At 38.5% G+C, this 20,827-nt stretch overlaps 1 long non-coding RNA gene across 1 annotated transcript in view; it reads left to right on the top strand.

Moving 5' to 3' along the window:
* The window catches only part of LOC139952245 (uncharacterized), a 186,496-nt gene that overhangs the window by 46,765 nt on the left and 118,904 nt on the right, over positions 1-20,827 (top strand). Inside the window, exons 6-10 of the long non-coding RNA XR_011787877.1 lie at positions 8,441-8,519; positions 11,421-11,502; positions 14,142-14,287; positions 14,800-14,835; positions 15,568-15,670. This is a non-coding gene — a long non-coding RNA (uncharacterized lncRNA). The remainder of the gene's footprint in view (positions 1-8,440; positions 8,520-11,420; positions 11,503-14,141; positions 14,288-14,799; positions 14,836-15,567; positions 15,671-20,827) is intronic.

The following is a 20,827-nucleotide window of genomic DNA, read 5'->3' as shown; positions in this document are numbered from 1 at the left end:
GGAACACATCAAAAGGCAACAAGGCAAAGACTTGGGCAATGAGGCAATTGCAGCTCCATTGCCTCCATTAAGTATCAGGCCTGCACGTTTTCTTGCAAGCAAAAATTCTCAGTAGATAAAATGAGGTAAAGACCCCTTGCACAACGCGAAATGCTACAAGTACGCTGAGGTCATGCGCACATTTTATGCACAAAGAACAGCGATCAGTCAATGATTTGCCTCCTCTGGCCCCTAGTGAGGCCACATTTTTGCCTCAGTGAGGGCGCTTTTTAAGCATGTGACAACACATGTAAGGGTCTATAATGCTTCTTAAAAATATTGTCATGTCGTCTGTTAAAGTTCAGAATATCCTAGTGTGACTGGAGCTTGCACTTTGCCTGCCCCTCGCTCATCATTGGCCTCACCTCTTTCTCCCCACCCATTATTAAGTTACCGTCTGTGGTAGCTCAGTCTGCCACATGATGAGTCTCATTTCTTCTTGGATGACACAGAACCTTTTGAAAAGCCACAGCTTTTGGTTGGCTCTGGCTACGGCTGGAGTGGTGTGTGATGTGGTATTTGATGAAGAATGGCTTGTGTTGCTGATGTAGCCAAAGCCTTGTAAAGGGTCAAGGTGTCTTATTGGCTGTCTTTAAAAAAACTTTATTGCTTTGGAACTTGGTAGATGTTAAAAGGATGTCAGAACATTGATTGTAATAGGGGAGTATAAATACAGAGTTTTTTTCTCTAAATATGTGGGAGCCATTATCAACATAGGCCCTGTACTAATTAATGAGTATTTTTCGCACCAAAAATGGCACCAGGCAATCTTCCTTCAAGCCACTGTTTGATACATAACAACAAATAGAAATCAATCTCACAGGTAAAATGTGAATAACTTACACCCATAATTCTAGGTGATGATCATAATCCGTCTTTCAAGGATTGACTGAGTTATGGGTTGATAGAGTCAAGGGGATCCCAAGACTCAAAGAGAAGGTCATGTCTTGATGATGAGAAAGGGTAAAGAGAGCGGGAAGGCGGTCTGCTATAAGACATGGATCTTGAGATAAGAAATGAAGTAGCTACATCCTCTCTGATGGTTTCTATTTGGCGTTCATTTTTAAACTTCATGGTCAGTAGAGCAAATGTTACCGAATGTACGATAAGCTGATACTTAGTCTACTAAGACAAAATTTCATTTAAAGGTAAGACATAATTGCCTTTTGGTGAAGTATAAACAGTCAATCCTGCTGTAAACACAATCACAGCTCATAATTAGGCGTACATCTTTTGAGGCAATACAGAGCAATGTTTTTTTGTTTTTTTAAGCCACTTGGTGCTTGTCAAATGGGCATGAAAAAATAAAAATATGAAATAGAAATGAATTAACAGACCAGCTAAAAAAAGGAAAACAGAAAAACAAGATCTATGCCACAACAGGCAACGCTTATTATACAAGATTAAAACCTGGCTCATACCTCCTGCGTCACTATTGGAAGAACAGTGTGCACCGATTATTGCATCACTAAAAATCGCTTTGCATTCGCATAAATTATAAACCGGGTTTAACTGATGCATACAGAAATCATTTTTGGGAAATAATGAGCTATTTTTTGGAATCAAGTTACTTTGACAAATTTATACACTTTAAAATATCAAATAAATTGTATGTATTAGTTTACAAGTATAATATTGTCACAAATAAAACAGGTGGCCAATCTTAAATATCTAACTAAACATTCAACAACTTAATCTATAAAATGGCCCACATTTATTTTCAGAAGACAGATTCCTAGGTCAGTTTTAGAATTCAATTGACACTGTTTAATGTATATATTGATGAATCTTTACCCCTTCATCAATCATGTCAGTACAGATTCTATTAATATGCAAATTAAAATGCATACTTGATTAGTTAGAGTATGACGGATGTCCAATCAAGTTCCTTGATGAGTTTTGGGTCTGGGATTCTTCCATTGAAATAGTTGTACAATACAGGCTTCAACCAGATGGTAATCCTCAGGTGTTTTGTGTTATTTAATATATCTAATCATAAATGAAATTGTGGTATTCTCTAAAGTACCCTCAGCGCTGTTCTCCAAAGGTCCCAAAGGAGAACATGAATAGAAAACGGGAAGAAATTATTCAGTTTAAGATTCAGGAGGAGGAACGGAGATGTCTTGAAACCCAGAAACATTGACAGGAATTGGTTTGAAGTGTGTCTTTGAATTTGTAGTTGGAGTATTTCTTGGTTATTTCAGGCCTGGAAATTTCTTTTTGTTAAGGGCATTTCCATTGGAAAATCTTAAAGTCTAAGTGGGAACTTTTGAAAGGGCACCAAGGCCAAGACAAGGGCAACAGATGCCATGGCCGCTGTGGCCCCTGGGTAATTCCAGGCCTGCTATTTCTTGTATTTCTAATATACAAATTAATGTGTTTTAATGACGAGAGCCATCCCACCCCACTATGAAAAACACAAATAAAGGAGAATCATTTTCTATTTTGTAGCAATAGCAATCCCTAAAACTGTAGCCAGTATGGGGAGGGCTCATGCCATCCTTTATCTCTTTCATGCATTTCTTGTCATCTATATCTGATGTGCGTCTTGACTACAACTCTTTACCATTGGCAAACTGAGATTTCTAACATACGTAAGTCTATGAGGTGTTTCTGTTTGTCTCTGTCTTGCAAACCACTTTACTGACCAACAGGCCACTTAACTGACTAATAATTGATCAGAGTTTATTCTTGTCTATTTATTTAAGTATCAAGCATTAGCCATCGTTGGTCCTTTGAGTCGGTCTTTCCCTGTATGGATGGCATGACAGAAATTGCGGGGATACAGTAAGCGCAGCAAAGGATGGCACACGGTTGGGCCAAGTCTTTCCTTGGGCTTCCTTGGGCCTCCCCTTGAGGGGGAGAGGGTGGGCGTTATGTAGTACTTTGTGTAATATAATGAACGCGTTATGAGTTTAGGAGTAGTAGTGAAAAGGCATACTGCATTTGATCTTGACATTTAATTACTCATATGGCGTCATGATGCAAATGAATCATGATGCGTAAACGTATACACATCTTAAAGGTGTGTCATACTGTGTAATCTATCCCATTTTAAATATTAAGAAAATGATTTCACGATTCCTTGATGTAGACCACGTTGGCATTACACGCAGAAGCTCCGATTTACTGCAATTGAGTAAGGAATGGTGTACTCATATTCTGAGTGATGTCATCATCGGGAAGAATGACAAATGAGTTGACATCATGTTTAGATTTGGACAGCACGTCACTGCGGCTAGTGCGTCATATACCTGTGGCTGCTGTCTTTAAGTGTGGCATGAAACTAGTCTGATGAGTAAACGTACCGAATAATTACTCTGGAAAATGTTTCAATGTTCTTGAGGTTTAGCGCTATGTGTCACGCTTGGCCAATGAACTCAAGGAGATGGTCAAGCTAAAACTGGTGATAGAAAAAGTAGCTAAGTGCAACAAAATTGTGCTTACCAGAATGCGGTTACCAGCCAAACTACCATGTGAATTGTACAATTTGTGACTGATACCCCACTCATTTCTGCTTAGCAGAAAATTGTTCAGCAATATTTTCTGCTTAACAGTTTTATGAAATTGGCCCCTGGACTCGAACCAACACTCTGCTGGTCAGAAACAGATAGCTTGAGTCCAGTGTGCTTGTCCACTCAGCCACACCACACCACAAATAGGAACACTTGCATGAGGAGAATATTTGTGTTTGGTTCATTCACCCAGCCCCAGCACCCTCATCATGAAAACAAACCAGTAAAACTTAATTCATAAACAAAAATAAGCAAACTTCATTTATAAGTATAGGAAAAAAAGAAAGAAAATTGTCAAAAAAGTGCATGAAGGGTTCAGTCTACAGTTTGCTTGTTTAAGTTGTACATTTACTTTTGAAGGATGTACCTTCCTGTGTCATAGACAGATAAATTCTTTCATATTGCATTGGTTATGCATTATTCCTCTAGTTCTGAATACTTCCTTCCTGGGAACCATGCTGGGAACCGTGTCATTCGGGGAAATTTATGTAGGGCTTGGAAAGTCCCTGATGTTATATGAACTGACAGTAAAGATTTTGTTTTAATTTCATTCATTTTTTAAGTATGATTTCATGCATTTCTGGAAACTTTCCCAGAATGTGTCTGTTTTGTGAGAATCCCAGAGTACGTTGCTGTTTGGTTAGAATTTCCATCATAGATACATTGATATTCAACGAAATTGAGTATCTATTGGAAAGTCCCTGGTGTTTTAGGCCTGTCTGAACAATTCTAAAGATGGGTTTTGTTCTCATTGTCTTTTTCTACATTCCATTAATACTCCCACTGTTGTGTACATTTCTTGCAGTCCCCTTTTCCTGTGAAACCTTGGAATTCAAAGAAGTAGTACTCCATTCTGCAAAGTTTAATCTATAGCGTTTATATATTTGTTTGGTTTAAATATTATCACTCTTAATGAAGAAACCCGATCCTTGCTGTCAGCGTCTTTTTGTGTTTAACAGTTGTTTTGACAATTTATTTTTCTGTGAAATTCCCTTCAAAGCCTTTAAACTTATAGATCAAATTCTAAAAGGTCCATTAAGAATGATTGTTATTTAAGTGTTTGTAGGCAGATAAGTGTTTGCCAAAAATGTTTTAATAGTAGAGATGAACGATATATTTGGTTACATCATGTAGAAGAGGGGTACATTTACATGTAGTTAGCATGCATTGTGGTAGAGAATGAACATGCTGCTGCAGGGCAAATGTACCATCCAGATCAACTGATCAAATTCCCCCATTCTAAATGGAACTCATCAGTACACATTATGAACTAAATGACTATATTATGGACTTCAAAGCACTTTCATTGATGGATCCGTTTATGGCTTTAATGCCTATATATAAGTAGAAATTATTGCTCTTGTTAAAAAAAACTCAACTCAAAACAGATTGGTGTTCTTCAATAGTATGGTTTGGAATCATCCTTTTTAACTGTCACTGTCATTTGTGAGATCTATAAGTTTTCATCAACCTACCTGTATTGATTAAAGACCCTCTATCGTAAAGGTGTGACACGTTGATGAGCTAATGCATCCTTTCAAATATTGAGAACAATTTATCATGATAAACGTACGTTCCCAACTTGCATAATTGATACATTTCCAGTAGCTACTTTTCTTGAGAGCCCTTTAGCTCATGGTGAAAACAGGTGCTAGTGATCGCCAAGATTATTCAATTTCAAAAACGGCACATCTAAAGTTGTACCCCCACAGCAAACATCAACAAGAACTGGACACAAATGAGACATTTTTTCCCAGGTATGTTTCCCGGCTTGCGGGCACTGACAACAAACCACCTAGGGTAGGAAAGCCAATGAGTTACACACTATTCAGGGGCTGTCCTTATAATATTGATAGCAGTGAAGGTGTGCTAGTGAATTTTTTTTGAAGAGGTCCATTCTCGAACCTGGGGGAAAAAGGATACAAACACTCAGTGAAGCAATTATTGAGTTTTTCAGTTTTTTTCTTTTTTTTTGCTTGCCGGTGCTTGTTGTGAGTTGCACAAGGCCCGGATCTGAATCCTAGGCCGATAGAAACAAGAGACAGTTGTAATTATGTTATGGAATGTTTCATGGTGTACGGCAGGTCGTGTATCACATGACATCTTGACCGAAGCGGCTGCGCTTGCTAATGCCCCTAAGCACCCGGGCGGTAAATACTGTATGACGAGTCATTAAGCGTTGCAAAAGAGAGGTGTAATGTATTGCCGGCGACCGGCGGTATCATCCCGTCAGTGTGGAGTGGCGTATTGCATACGTAATTGCCCAGTTTTTGTTTCAGAAGAAAACAGCACCCTCTCCAGAGTGGTGGGGAAAAAAACTATGAAGTGTTTTATTGGATGGGTCAGTAGCGTCCAATGTTCCTGACTGCTCCATCTAGATTTACACTTGTTTAAGCAGGTTCCTCAAAGCCTGACTCCGAGGGTGCCTTTTGTCTGTTATTTTACGTCAAGGGTAATCATGTCAGTGTATTTAATCAACATACAAGTCGTCATGTCAATGAACTCCATCTTTTAGTGTATTTATTTTCAGTGATTGGCTAAGTACGAGTATAGAGCGCTCCGTTACAGTATTCATTCCATTCAAGGAGGCATCTCCATCCGGATGCAAGTTGTTGCAGCAATTCTTGGTCATTATCGTATGCATTAATAACACTACATGCGTATTGGTTTCCAGCGGTGAAAACTTATCCCGTAACAGGGGTGTGGTCAAAAAAATGAGAGACAGCAGTAACTGAGAATGCAAACGTTCCTCTACAAGAAACTTAAGCCCTATTCACATGACAGCGAGTCAACTGGGGTCCCTTGCCTAATTTTAGCATGGTTGTAAATTGAAGCAATATTTGACAAGATTTTACAAGGGACAATACACAAAATTTTTTCCTTTCATACGAGGTACTTTTTCTCAAATTTTACAACCGTGCTACAATTTAGCAAGGGAACCTTGCTTAAATTGCTAGTGTGTGAAAGAGGCTTTGGGATGTGGCTGCTTCTTCACTTTTCGAGTCCATCATCCACTCTTCAATGTTTGGGCAGGATTGGGCACATCTCACTTCTCGTTTGCTGCCATGGCGGCCCAATTGCATGGCTCTGCTTACTGTAAGCAGGGAATTCCACGCTGACCTCAAGCGTATTTCACTGGTTAGCAGGGAGTTTTTTGCTTGCAGCTACTTTTTTTTTTCTTCACACAAATTATTTGAGCAAATTTGGCAATTTGTTGAAGGAAACCTGCTCTTGGTAAAATCTCCATGAAAGTTTGTTGATTTTGTCTTTGATGGGAAATGCGCAAAAGTTTGTAATTGAAAAGTGTCACTGGCACAACTGCTCAAATGTGTGTCGTTCAAATCAGTTTCTTTCAGCAGTAATGGTCTATAATGTATATTGTCATGAGAGTGTTTAAAAATACCCAAGCCTGACCATCTTGTCAATTAAGGGTGGACTCCTAGACTCCTAGACTCGAGGTGCAAGATGGGGGACTGGATTATACTGTGCTAGCAAACATTCTGGTAGAGCTGAGGTTATTTACTTTAAGAGAAGAGCCAAGCTCAAGTTTCTGCTAGCCGAGCGATGAATCATACTCAGGGAGGTTTTTACTGGCAGTTGAGGGATTGTGCTGGGTTATCAAGGGGGGTTTAGTGGTGAAACAACAACCAGAGGAAGAGAGAGAGAAAGAGGGGGTTGGGGGGGGGACTCGGTTTAAGATTAATTGTCAATCCAGGCTGGGATGCCCACATCAGGGGCAGCTGAAAGCTAATAAAAAATGGTTGTGTAGGCTTAGACATCTTTTTCCAGGAATCAGTCAAGTGAAGGAGACCATTTGTGGTTATCCATATTAAATAAATTGAATTTTATTAGTTTTTGATGTCCGTACGACCAAATGTAGTCTCAATTGTAATGCATATAATGCTACATTACTGCGAGTGAAAATGTAACAGGTTTTGCTGTATGATTGGAGAAAAGGATACCTTTTTGGCATAAATGTGCAGCATACTGACACATGCCTATCCTGTTCGCCATTTTGAGAGTGAAAATGTACCAAAAGGAATTGACTCCCAAAATGGAGGAAATGGTAATGCACATTGTGAGGGGTGCTTAACGTGTTGTGCGAGGGTTTAATAGGCTATATCTGTTGGGTTTGTACTGTGCTTTTTTCTTTAACTTATCCTTGTGGATAAAGACAGTGGACTAGGCTATCAATGGTCGGGGTGGTGGACCCTGGTTCGAATAACACCGGGGGGCACTACGTGGATTGGGTTTCCAGTCTTTACCTGACTGCATGGGTTTGGCATAGTTCCACCTCTAGGACCCAAGTTCGAATCACGCCAGGGCACTGTCTGGGTTTTCAGTCCTTACCTGACTGCGTGGGTTTCCCTTGGAATAATTCTCTGAGGTTTTCCTCCCACATCTTAAACTAAAACGTCTTCTCCCCACTGGGTTCTTGGCTAGTAGGCCCTACAGGTTTGCTTTTCTGAGAGTCCTTCACAACCAGAATAAATGAAGTGATATTCGACCAAATTGAGGCAAAATCCTTTCAGAATGAAACTCAGAACCCAGGTGTAGAAACTTTGTGCGCCTGTTGATAGCTTAATTGGAATCAATAGTTAAAATAGTAATTGGCTGATTAGTGCAACTAATGGCCTAATTGACAATGTGAAGTGCACATTCGTGCTGTATGTATTAGTGGTAATGATCAATTTTTGAGTACTAATGGTCTTAACGGAAAGTGCCAACGGCTTGATGACTGGCAGGTGGTGCTCGTTGAACACAATTCTATTAAAATTGTGACAAATAGTGCCAAGTGGATGAGCAATTTAATCATGTTAATATTGTTTAATTGCAAAACAGCAATTGATTGTTTTTGTTATTATTTTTTGTTCTCTCTTATGCAGGAACTTTGGTGGTATAAATGATGGGCCTTTGATGTGAGTGGAGGAAGGGAACTCTTCTGTGAACTTCAAATGACATTCGGTAAAATTCAACAAAATTCCCCCCCCCCCAGATTTTTGATAAAGAATAATTGAGTTTTATTTTCATCAACAAGAATTTGTTTTAGAGAAGTACATTTAATTGATTTCAAGGCAGTGGACACTATCGGTAGTAACTCAAAATATTTATTAGCATAAAACCTTTCTTGGTGACGAGTAATGGGGAGAGTTTGATGGTATAAAACATTGTGAGAATCGGCTCCCTCTGAAGTGCCATAGTTTTCGAGAAAGAAGTCATTTTCAACTAATTTGATTTTTAGACCTCAGATTTAGAACTTGAGGTCTCGAAATCAACCATCTAAACGCACACAACTTCCTGTGACTAGGGTGTTTTCTTCTTTCATTATTATCTCGCAACTTTGATGACCGATTAATCTCAAATTTTCACAGGTTAGTTATTTTATGCATATGTTGAGATACACCAACTGTGAAGGCTAGTCTTTGACAATTACCAATAGTGTCCACTGCCTTTAATACATAAACCTTCATCATGTGTCTTTATCTTTGTCTGGTTCTATGTACTCAATACATTTTTCTTTTAATCTTACCAAAAAGGGATCTGTTTATTCCCCAATGTTAGCTTCAGTTTGGCTTAATTTAAGTTGAAATAAAAGTCATTTGAGACATTTACCCGAAGATAATGGTGTATGATGCATGTTGTTGTACTTTTCTTAATTCTGTTTAAAGCAAAGTTTTAAGGGAAGGTACAGCAAGGATGCATTTCTGAATGATTCAGTCATGTGTCAATATCAGAAATCCATAATTTATTCTTCACTTTTTATTTATTTTATATTCAATGGCTGTTTTACATTTGAGTATAAAACAACATAACAAAAAATGTAATTTTTAAAAATAAATCTGTCTTGTATTTGATTCAATGGCAACATTTACAAATTAACAAACCACACCAGAATTGGAAGTTTGCACAAAATATGCTCACAATGTTAAATTTATTCACTATGTAAGCACATGCCCTACCTTCCCTTTAAATGTTATTAATTGTTGTTGTTCTTATTATAACACTAATTATGTTAACTAACTGTTACAATTTTCCATTTGTTAGTTTTACTTTTTTGAGTTTTACATATTCATTATTGTTAATATTGTTTATGTAGGACATGAAAGGCTGAGAAAGAATGGCTTGTGTTTGTGAATCTTTCACCCTGACATATTTAAACTAAAACACATTTCATTACAGTTAACCACTTTTGTTTTAATGCATTTGCCAGACTAGTGTTGCATTTTTGTTTTGTTTCATATGTTAATATTTATGGTCTTGGTTTGTCATTTCACTTTCCTTCTTTGTGGGAATTCCCACGTTAAAATGGAAGGTAAATCTTTGATATTATTGGTGATCGCCCATCATCAAAAATAAACCTTGGAAGTTTAATGTCAATATTTCCTCACATTACTGGGGCACTGATGGAAAGTTTTAACTGAGGAAGAATTTGCTTAAATAAACTTTTGGTTACTTTTAATCAAAGGAATGAATTCATCCAAAAGCAGTGATTTTCTTCTGAAATCAAACACCTCAAATCACTTTGGGTTTACAAGTTCACAACAGACAATTAGGACACAATTCCATTCTCCGAGAACTGTCTCTGCAATGTTAACAATTCAGAGTTGCTTCCAGCTTTTGGGCTCTGACGTAGTGAAACAGGAACCTAAACTCAATATTTCTTTTGACAGCCTATTGTACTTTTTTTTAAAAACAATAAGAGTTTGGAGTCTGGTCATATATGGAAAGTGAAAATGACAAACCTTGGCTTGCAATGTTATACCTCCTTGTTTGTTTTACACCCCTTGGTGCATTTGCTTTTTAAAACAATGATTATTGCAGCATTTAGTTTTGCTAAAAAATATATTTGGTTTGCAGTCATGATAATTCTGCCATTAGTTTAGATCTTGTTTGGGGGAGGGGGTGTAAGACACCAAATGAAATATACACGTATAATGTAGAAACTGAAAGTAGAAGGATTTGGGGTGCACCAAACTCAACCTCCCTTAAAATGCTTTAAACGCCCCCTTTTTGGAGTTGGTCTTACATACTTGCTTAGCACAGAATACAACTAAGTCGCCCATGCCTAACTTGTCAACAGCTAAAATGTCATGCTGTATGCTAGATCACTAACCTTTGTTTACCCAAATTAATTTTTTCAGGGTGATTTCATGATTAGTCATGTTAATATTGAACACACAAGCAATCTGGATTTTTAAATGACGCTTACAACATCTCAGAATTATTTCAAAATATCCAGTCTTTCAGAAGAAGATTTGTTATAAAAGTTTGAACTGTGACACCCCACTTTGATTAGCAATTAAGAATTTGATTAGCAATACAGATCAATCTTAGCTTTTTTCTGGGGCCTCAAAATTAGCTAAGCACAACAATATTTTGCTTATCAGATTCAAGGTACCAGCCAAAACAGCATTCATCACATGCGATCAGTGTGGCTGGTACCCTGCTCATTTATGCTTAGCAGAAAGTTGTTAAGCAATATTTTCTGCTGAAGCAGCTCCATTAATTAAGCCCAGATTGTTGATACCTGTGTTCAATGTAGTATGATTAACCAAAGAGCTACCCTTTATTTCTGCCTAGCAGCTTCATGAAATTGACCCCTGTTTATAAATCATTGCCATTTTTCCACATGGCCATAAACATCGTTCAAATTGTTATTTATTATACTAATATTAAACTGTGGTTTATTACTTAATATTAAACTGTGCGAGTCAATTTAATGTTAACTGCACGAATTCATAAGCTAACGCTAATAAAAGCTATAAAGTTTTAAACTGTTATGATCTCTGTCTGTGAATTATTATGTCTACTAATAGTCTCGTACTTGATGTAGAAAATGTGTTGATGTAATTTTGTCTTGTGTAGATAATGTATGTGAGGTACAAGAGAAACCACTGGAATGGTCCAACCTAAGGAAATCCTTAAAGTGGTCACAAAATATTAAAAGGTAAGAGCTGAATATTAGGGAGAAACATTTTTACCATGCCCTAAAATAATTTTCCTTTTCTGGATCCATTTAAATTTAACAATACATGAAAAATTATGCTTTGGAATCAGATAAAAGTGATGTTTAGCAAAGGGGTGGAGTCCGAATTTCAATTTAGCTTTCACTTTAAAAATGGACATTCAAAAGGAACACATCCAGCTAAAACTGTTGCACTCACTTGAACATTTGCAAGAAAATCCATGCAGGTTAAAGCCGTGTCCAATTTGGTGTCTTAGGCTACGGCTGGATTGTTGCATCATCATGCGATGAAGTAACACCCTTAGCAACAGTCAGAGCTGTAGCCATAGCCACTAGTTTGAGTACGTCCTCACTCCCATAAAGCCTTTTAGAGCTGCTTACTAACTACAAAAGTTTCTTAGCACAACAAAGTGAATTATCTGTTGCTATATTTCTCGTTTATTTGCGTGTCTTGCAAATTGCATCTGAAAATCTGTTTTGAAAATAGCTACATTTTTCATGCCTGTTTGCCATGTGTATGCAGTAAACCCTAGCTACATGTACATTCAAACTTAGCATTTTCCTAGCCATTCAACCATGGCAGACAAAACAAAATCAAGCTCTAGTGACTCAAGCTAAATGACTGTAACAGATTTACCACAGGATGACTTGAGAATTTCCCTACTCAATCACTGACACGGTGTAATCAAGCGATTTCTTGACTTGTGCTCGCCTCCCTCCTCGGACAAATTGAGTCCGAGTTTAACGGACCTATGGCTGGACTGACAACATGTGCAGTTAATTACAGACGGGACGTAATTCCCACTTTGAGTAAAATCATTATAGTCTTGTTGAATAGCTGTCAATGGTGGAAGGGGGGGGGGGCATGGCAGCCCCCAATCAGAATCCTTGCCCTCCCCCTAGAAATAGCCCCCCTCCCCTAGACTTGTGGACAAGTCGTTAATGGTCCTACACGGTGAGATAGTCAAGTTGTCACTGCTCTCGTGCAAACTGCTGGAGTAGAAGTCGGGCAGCGCGCAGTAGTCGCGCAACCAGCAGTTTGCGCGGAGAGCACCGCTGCAACTCGACTATCTCACCGCATGGGACCATAAACGACTTGTCCACAAGTCTACCGCTCCCCCCTAACGTTTAAAAAGAGTAAATAATAGTGATTGTTAAATTTAGCAGTTTACTTCAAACAAACCTGAAATACATTTCCTAAATGTTTCATAGTTTTGAGGCCTCTTTTCTACAATATGAATGTAAAAATGTTTTTTTTTTGCAAATACCCTTTCGTTCTATACAACAAAATTCAGGCTAATTTTAAAGAGTTTTTTTCTATAAAAAAAAAAGAAACAGTATCTTTGAATCATTTGATGATACAGTGCCCAAATCGCCGAATAGGACATTTTCAGAAAATTGTCTGTACTCTTGAAAAGCTGCGCACCACAACAACAATATTTTGATTGCGGCTCATTTGATTTGTAATGCAAATGGAAAATTTTAATGCACCGGAATTGTGATCTATTTCAACTTCAATGTTTGTTTTGCAAAAAAAAAGGAAGAAGTAAATTCCTGGCAGGGCAAATCTATTAGATTCTATTAGAGTCGCCCCTTCTGGAATGTTTTTCAAATGTTAAACCTGGAACTGATGTTGGTTAAGTTTTTAATGATTAACTGGATTTAACCTCAAATTCACCCGCTGAGGAGGAGGGCTTCTTTGCCTTAGTGGAAGAAATTGATTTCAGCTCTGAAAATTATACTGGAAATATATAAACAGTTGAATTGATTAAGATATAGTGTTTCATAATCCATTATTGGGTGATCAAACATGACACAAATAGTCAGAACACTTGCATAATGATGAGTCCCAAACTGGTCAAATTCCACGTGGAAAACTAAATATTTATTCTAGAGACAAGATCTATGAAAACTGGTTTAAATGGGTTGATGGATTGGCTGGGAGAACTGTTGTTAGGGGAACAGATAGAAAGTGCATCTCTAAGGGGGAAAAACATACCATAAAACAACACAATCGCGCTGATGTTAAGATGCAAAATCCAGACGAGTGATTTTTTTGACGATTCAAGCATCTGATGGTTTTGTATCTGTAATATTTAAACCATAAGAAAATATAATTAACTATGCAAACTGCTTTTCAACCAAAAAGACATATGGTTTAAATGCAACCATAGTTAATGGCATGCAGTTCGACCTATCAGAGTCTTTCCTCGTTGGCTAAAATTTAAAAACTTTGGTTGTTTTTCTGTGAACAACCTGTTTTACTAGTGAGGGAAAAACACCCCCAAAATGATGAACTGAACACATTTTATTTCATTCATCTAATCAGCCAATTAACATAACAGGTCAATAGACTTACTAACATACAAATATTTATCAAAACCTACCCTCCCAAAAAATAAGTTGGGAACAAAAATAAAATGCATTTCAACATGTAGCATCTATTCACCAGCAGACCTCTGACACGAGACTGTACATGAACTTGTTCAGTTGACTCTCTGCGACAGGTGTACAGTGCACAAGACACCAAACCAATTGAACTTTTCACCATGACCCCTGGCACATATTTCCTCAGCTGTGTATAACTCCCGAAAATAACGTTTTATACTTGCACTCGACAGGTGTTTTCCTCTTGTAACTGTACAGTAGTCTGGATTTCACCTTTATGGGACAACTGGTTTTAAATCTCATCCCCCCTCTCTTCCACAAAGAGAAACTGGGTTGTGAAAGCTGACACAGTTCCAGGAACTTTTTATCAAAAGCCCAGGTATGTACCTTGATTTTTGTTTTGACTGGCTGGTATCCTGACTGCTGGAGTGTGAAACTATTATGGATAACATTGAAGAACAAAAGATACTGATAAGGACGCAAGCCCAGTATGTTCACTGCTCAAAATTATGTATTTGGAAATGATACCCTCAATGTAAGTTATGGACTTGGAAACGACGTGGAATCTTCTTATTTGTTAGATTGATAGACATTGTCGGGACTAAATACATGGTGGGAGGAATGAATGTCTCATATGTAGCATTTGTTAAGATTCCCCATAGAGCATTGATGGCCAGCGCATGCTAAGTTCACACCACTGTAAGTGTAAGAAATTTTTCCTAGGAAAAGACTTGTAAATGGCTTGTTTATTGGGACTGAGTGGGACTGGGACTGAGTGAGGATGGTAAACATAGTAGGAGGGATGTGGTCACAAGATGATAAAGGAGGGTTTTGTTTTTGTAAAAAGAGCAGTGCGCAGAAGACTTACTGTTATTATTTGTTTGTATACAGATAAATGTGCAGCAGACCATGCCTTACCCGAGGAAGGTAAGCCTTTAGTAAATAGTATGGATAATTAATAACCCTGGAAACTCAATGAGCCCCAGTTTACACTCACAAAACCTTGGTATTTAGGAAATAAGAAATCAGATGGCTCAATCATGAATGAGGGTAATATGACTAAGGCTGTGTCTGCATTGGTAGCTTTGACTACATCTGTTGCTAAGGAAATTGCTAGCTATTGACATTCTATGCTTCACTGCATGTTCTCATGGTGATCAAGCCATAGTCGCAGCAGCCGCTAATTTGGACAAGGCCTTACTCATTGTTTGAGATGGGTACAACCAGGGGCCAATTTCATAGAGCTGCTTAAGCAAAAAATTTGCTTAAGCACGAAAATAGCTCGCTTATTTTACATATGTTACTGGCCAAAATTTCATGCCATATACATTGCTTGTGACTGGTATTTAGCTGTTGCTTACTTAGCATAACAATGTAGTGGAGTCTTGGCCGGTAATCTGATTTTACTAAGCAAGGTTTTTTTTGCTTACGCAAAATTTTGTGCTTAAAGCAGCTCTATGAAATTGGCCCCAGTGCAGCCCAAGGTAATATGAGCCTTAGATCAGTAGATTGACGTCATCTACAAGGTCTTAATGCATTTATACTCCTACTATTTAGCGATATTGATACCTAGCCGTCCAATCCGCATCAATGATTGTTCCAGGCAATTTTTGTACTGAATGTCTAATTTATTACCATTTCTGCTTAATTGATTAACAGAATTTCTGGAGAAAGTTGATGAGGTAATACGTCACTGTCACAGTGCCTAATAAAGTGCATCGAGGCCAGACGGATGAATTTTCGGGGATGGACTTCAAATCAAGTAAGTCTGAAGTGTAATTTTTAGGCTAAGTGCCCAACCAGACCCCACTGTCCACTGTCCTTGGATATATAGAAAGAAAGAAAATTCTCATAGTGAGAAGTGGGCATTAGGAAACACCTAGTTAATTAAACCAACTGTGGCGTGTGCCAACTGGCCATGTGCATTACACACAACCTCTGGTGGTTTTGAACCGAAGAGTGTGGGTTCGAGCCCTGGTCTTGGCACCTGTGTCCTGAAACAAGACACTGCTTCGTCAGTTCGGACTGGTCGTAAAGCTGTAGGTCCTGTGTCTTGTGCAATACAGGTAAAAAAAACACAGTTCACATACCGTTTAAGAGAAGTTTGCCTTGGTGTCGGCTGGTATTGCGCCACAGCACCTTGTAAACCGCTACATGGTGCTATGTAATTTTAATATAACTCCACATACCGTATAGAACAAATAATAAGTGTTTTGAGACGCCATCGGGCAGGCGCTATATATTGTAAGAGCTGGGTAATTTGATTGTTATTATAAAAGCAAAAACCTTTTTAATAGCACTGATAGAACAGGTCAAAGGTCAAATGAGTAAAAAATTGTTGCAATTCAGACAAATTTTTTAGTGAGACATTGTAAATGCAAACCAGTGTAGTGATTGGAAACAGTGTGCTATAAAGCTCATAAAATTTCATTCACTCTAAACAGCTGTTTAATGTACAAGATACCATTGTACCATTAGTTTGTTGGTGCCTAATAATGCAACATGGAACATTTTATGGAAAAAAAGTACCCCTTTAGTATGTGGGGAAGAAAAACATAATTGGTTCTATGCCATTATTAATCTAAGTACTTCAGCAGTGTTGGACAACTGAAATCACAACCGCCATCGATTCAAAATCCTTCTACACTCTTTTACCTTTCACACCTTGGTGTATCGCCCCCAAGCCAAAACAAACAATTCCAGAACTTTTTATTGTCCAAAATGCATTTCCTTTTTTTCTTGAGGGGGAAATAAGGGGGGGGGGTATGGGTTGAAAAGCCACAGAATGAGGACGCTGCCTGCCTAACTACATGGTTGGACACCCCGCACCATTCAGGTGAGGTGCACTTCCGAACAATGAGTCCAATCATAGAAGCTCAATAAGAAAAAAAAAAGGAGCGAGGGCTGAGGAGCTGCTTTCGGGCTGAGTGCAGGCCGTAACACAATCCCAGCACGCGAGTCTTCAATACACAGCCCTCAGGATATGAAAACCGAGCCAACGATTATTGCTAGTGGAGTTTCTTCTGCTATTGACCCAATTTGGGGCTAGTGTTACCCCAAAACGGATCAGGAGGGGAACTTTCGCCAGGCAAAAATTGCAGCAGCTTAGTTGTTTTTCCCGTTAGGGGAGAAGCACCCCCTTATTACTCTGTTAAGGGGAGCCCAAGCCAGAGTGGGGAAACATTAATACAAGGTTTCATTTCTCCAACGGTTTGATTTGCGTTGGGTGTCATTATGCTGGTGCGCCTTTTAGGAATCCCCCGAGACCCTCATGAATATTCAGGAGAGTGGTTGTGGGGGGCTCGTGGGATTACTTGAGTCGTATCTTATGAGATGCTGTCAATTTTGAGATGTTATAGCGCAGGTTTTTTTCCCCTTATTTTGCCTGGGAGTAAAGCGGCAGCTGCAGTGGGGAGTTAATTTGCTGCGCCATGAAAATCATCTTGCTTACCACATTATAACCCAACAAAATTGCACCTTTTTTACTTTGATTTTTCTTTTTAAATCAATTACATTAAGGCCAACTGATTATTTGGTAAACAAAGATACAACTAAAATCTTTCAATATGAAATTGGTTGTTGCACACTTTAAGGGAAGTGTACTCTAAATTAAACATTATTTGTTGTAAACTCCAAAACATCATAAGCCTGTTGGTTATTTTGACTTCAATGCGGTCAATTAATTAGCCCTCAGATTAAACGTACTTAAAAGCCTCCTACTTTATGTTCAGTCAGTTTTGATCGTTAAAGGCAGTGGACACTATTGTAATTGTCAAAGACTAGCCTTCACAGTTAGTGTATCTCAACATATTCATAAAATAACAAACATGTGAAAATTTGAGTTCAGTCGGTCATCGAAGTTGCGAGATAATAATGAAAGAAAAATAACTCTTGTCACACGAAGTTGTGTGCGTTTAGATAGTTGATTTCGAGACCTCAAGTTCTAAACTTGAGGTCTCGAAATCAAATTCGTTGAAAATTACTTCTTTCTCGAAAACTATGACACTTCAGAGGGAGCCGTTTCTCACAATGTTCTATACCATCAACCTCTCCCCATTACTCGTCACCAAGAAAAGTTTTATGCCAATAATTATTTTGAGTAATTACCAATAGTGTCCACTGCCTTTAATAAAATGAAAGCAATAACTAGTTTCGCATTTATACCATAAGTCCTTTTAACTAGCAACTGGTAGCAGTTGGCAACTGCTAATTCTTTTATCTCAAGAGAGAAAAAAATCAGAGTAATTTTTCTCAAGCAGTTTATGTATTTCTTAGAAAACAAGACATACAGATTGATTTCAAAGCATCCACCTGCAGCAAGCATTATTTTATTACAAGGCCCAATTTAATAAAGCCTGTATAACAGAATATTATTGCTTAGCAGAAATAGATTACCAGCCCAATTTACTTTAAGTTTGCATTGTTGTGGCTGGTGCTCGACTCAATTTTTACTTAGCAAAAGACATTTTGAGAAAATAGAATTGTCTGTTTTGCAAAGTTCTTACCAACCAAAAGGACCTATCGTATAAATACAAAAACATTAGTTAATGGCCTGCAGTTTCTACCCTATAGTATCAGAGTCTTTCTCGAAGGCTAAACAAATTTTGTCAAGCATTATTTTCTGCTTAACAGCGTTATAAAATTGGGCCCTGCACTACTCTGCTTTTTTTAAAGCAAGACATAAACCATGGTTTCAAATCAGCCACCTACACTGCACAGCAAGCGGAGAGGGTTCAACCCCTTCCTAGGGAGCCCATACCTGTCCCCCTCAGTGCCCCAAAGACCAACCCCCCTCCCGAGGAACTCCTACCTGTCCCCCTCAGTACCTGAGAGACCAACCCCCTCCCGAGGAACCCGTACCTGTCCCCCATAGTGCCCCAGAGACATGTCTGGGCACGTGCCTCAAACAGGTGGCTGACCCCACAAGTCGATACTGACAGTCAATGAAAATCAAGTACAAACACGCTGCCATCGAACAAGGACCCCTTTACTCCTAAACAAGGTCAAAAAGCTTGCCACAAGATTCTTGAACTTCCAAGTTTATTGAAACTTTTGTTGAAGCCCGGCCACGTTTCTGCGGGTTCAAGCCCTCCGGATAGTTATGCCGGTGCCTTTTCATTGAACTTTTTTTGAATATTATTGCAGCGTCCAAAGTTCGTTGGCAGCCGCTTTTAAAGAAACTTCCGAGCGAGCCCGACGAGGCCAAGTGAATAATGGGTCGTATGCCGGGGGTAAAGACCCGAACCTGAGTGTCTAACCACACCGGGTACCCTACGCGATAGTCTTATCACCATACTTCATCTCACTTCAATTTTATTTTCCCCCTTTTTAAAAAGTTCATATGAAACGTGAATTAATTCTAATTTAGATGTCCAAGCGTTTAAGCCTAACCTTAAGGGTAATTATACCTTTATAATCCCAGTGATATGCCAAGCTTTCTACTAAATTATTCAAGTAGGAAACGTTCTAGTCCGCTTAATTCATTTCGGTAAAAGTGTGTTTATTGGATCTACGTTTTTTCTTCATTTTGTAAGAAATGCCCAAGGGGGGCCAAGCCATTCTTGGGCAGAAATCGCACTTCGGGAGTTTGTGTTCTTTCGCCTTGATCTATTTTGTTGCTGATTTCCAAAGGTTCAATTGTATATCTTTTTTTTTCTCTCCCACCTTTTTTTTTTTTTATATTCCCGCGGTGTTTGAGGTCCGCTTACAATTCTCGATCATAATAAATCTACCACCGGCTTTTTTGTATATATATCTTCAGGACTTGGGTATTGTGACCGTCACATTAGAGTGTTGTGGCGTGGAAAATTTGGGCGGTTTTGAGCATTACTCGACATGAGCAATTATTATGCCCCGTGGTTGTGACGCGCTGTTTGCTAAAAAAAAGTACCGATGATTTTGTTCCCTACTTTGCACTGCAATAACACTAAAAATAATCTACACGCAGCAGCTATGCATTTTTTAACTTGTTTTCAAGCCACGTTCGAGCTGTGTGCAGTGGTTGTGTTTTTGAAAGATTGTGTAAATGTACATTTGGAAGCCGATGGAAAATGAGAGTTTTCTGAAACTTCGTGTAATTGCGAGTTGGTTCCCTACCACGAAGCTATGTATTTTTTCGTGATGCCATGTTAGGAATGTTGCATCCAAACTTGAAATGAAAATGTTTGTTTTCTCTCTACCAAATCTCTTCCAAATGCAACAAGTTATCGCCACATTTCACCGTACAACCTCGGTTTGATGAACACTATAGTTTATGTTGAACAGAAGCAAGTGGGAATACCTTGCAATTAATGTATAACTTTAAGTCCCTTAATTATTTGTATGCAGTTTTCTGATGGGAACAACGGCAAGGTAGCGAGATGTTTGTTGACAATGCTACTATTTTTGTCGTAGTCCATTTTCGCGTGCGCGATCATCAGATTTAAATCTCAAACGGGACCATGCTATTTCCCGTACAGCCTCGTTTTGGTTGCATTGATTTGAAAATCTGAAATACAATATGGTGCCATTATGATCATGTCTGTTCTAACACAGCCCCAAAGATGGTCTTAGAAACACCTTGGACGTAAACCTTAAAGAAGATACCCAAAGGCCACAATAAAGACAGACCAGGCCAATTAATGGAACACGTTGCCTTGGATCGGTCGAGTTGGTCTTTGAAAAGCGTTTGTTACCGTTTGTTATAAAATGCATATGATTAGAAATATATTTTAAAAGTAGAATATAACGATCCACACAAGTATCACTCGAAATTGCGTGGTTTTCCTTTTACCTAGTCGACAAACATGGTCGGCTCGGCAATGGCCGACCGTGTTAGTTCGCAAAATAAAAGGAAAACCACACAATTGTGTGTGGATCATTGCATTCTACTTTTAAAACATCTTTCTAACCATATGCATTTTATAACAAACAGTTACAA

This window comes from Asterias amurensis, chromosome 20, assembly GCF_032118995.1.
Source record: "Asterias amurensis chromosome 20, ASM3211899v1".
Taxonomy (NCBI): Eukaryota; Metazoa; Echinodermata; class Asteroidea; order Forcipulatida; family Asteriidae; genus Asterias; species Asterias amurensis.
Note: the sequence above shows the minus strand (reverse complement) of the source record. Positions and strands in the feature narration are given on the sequence as shown.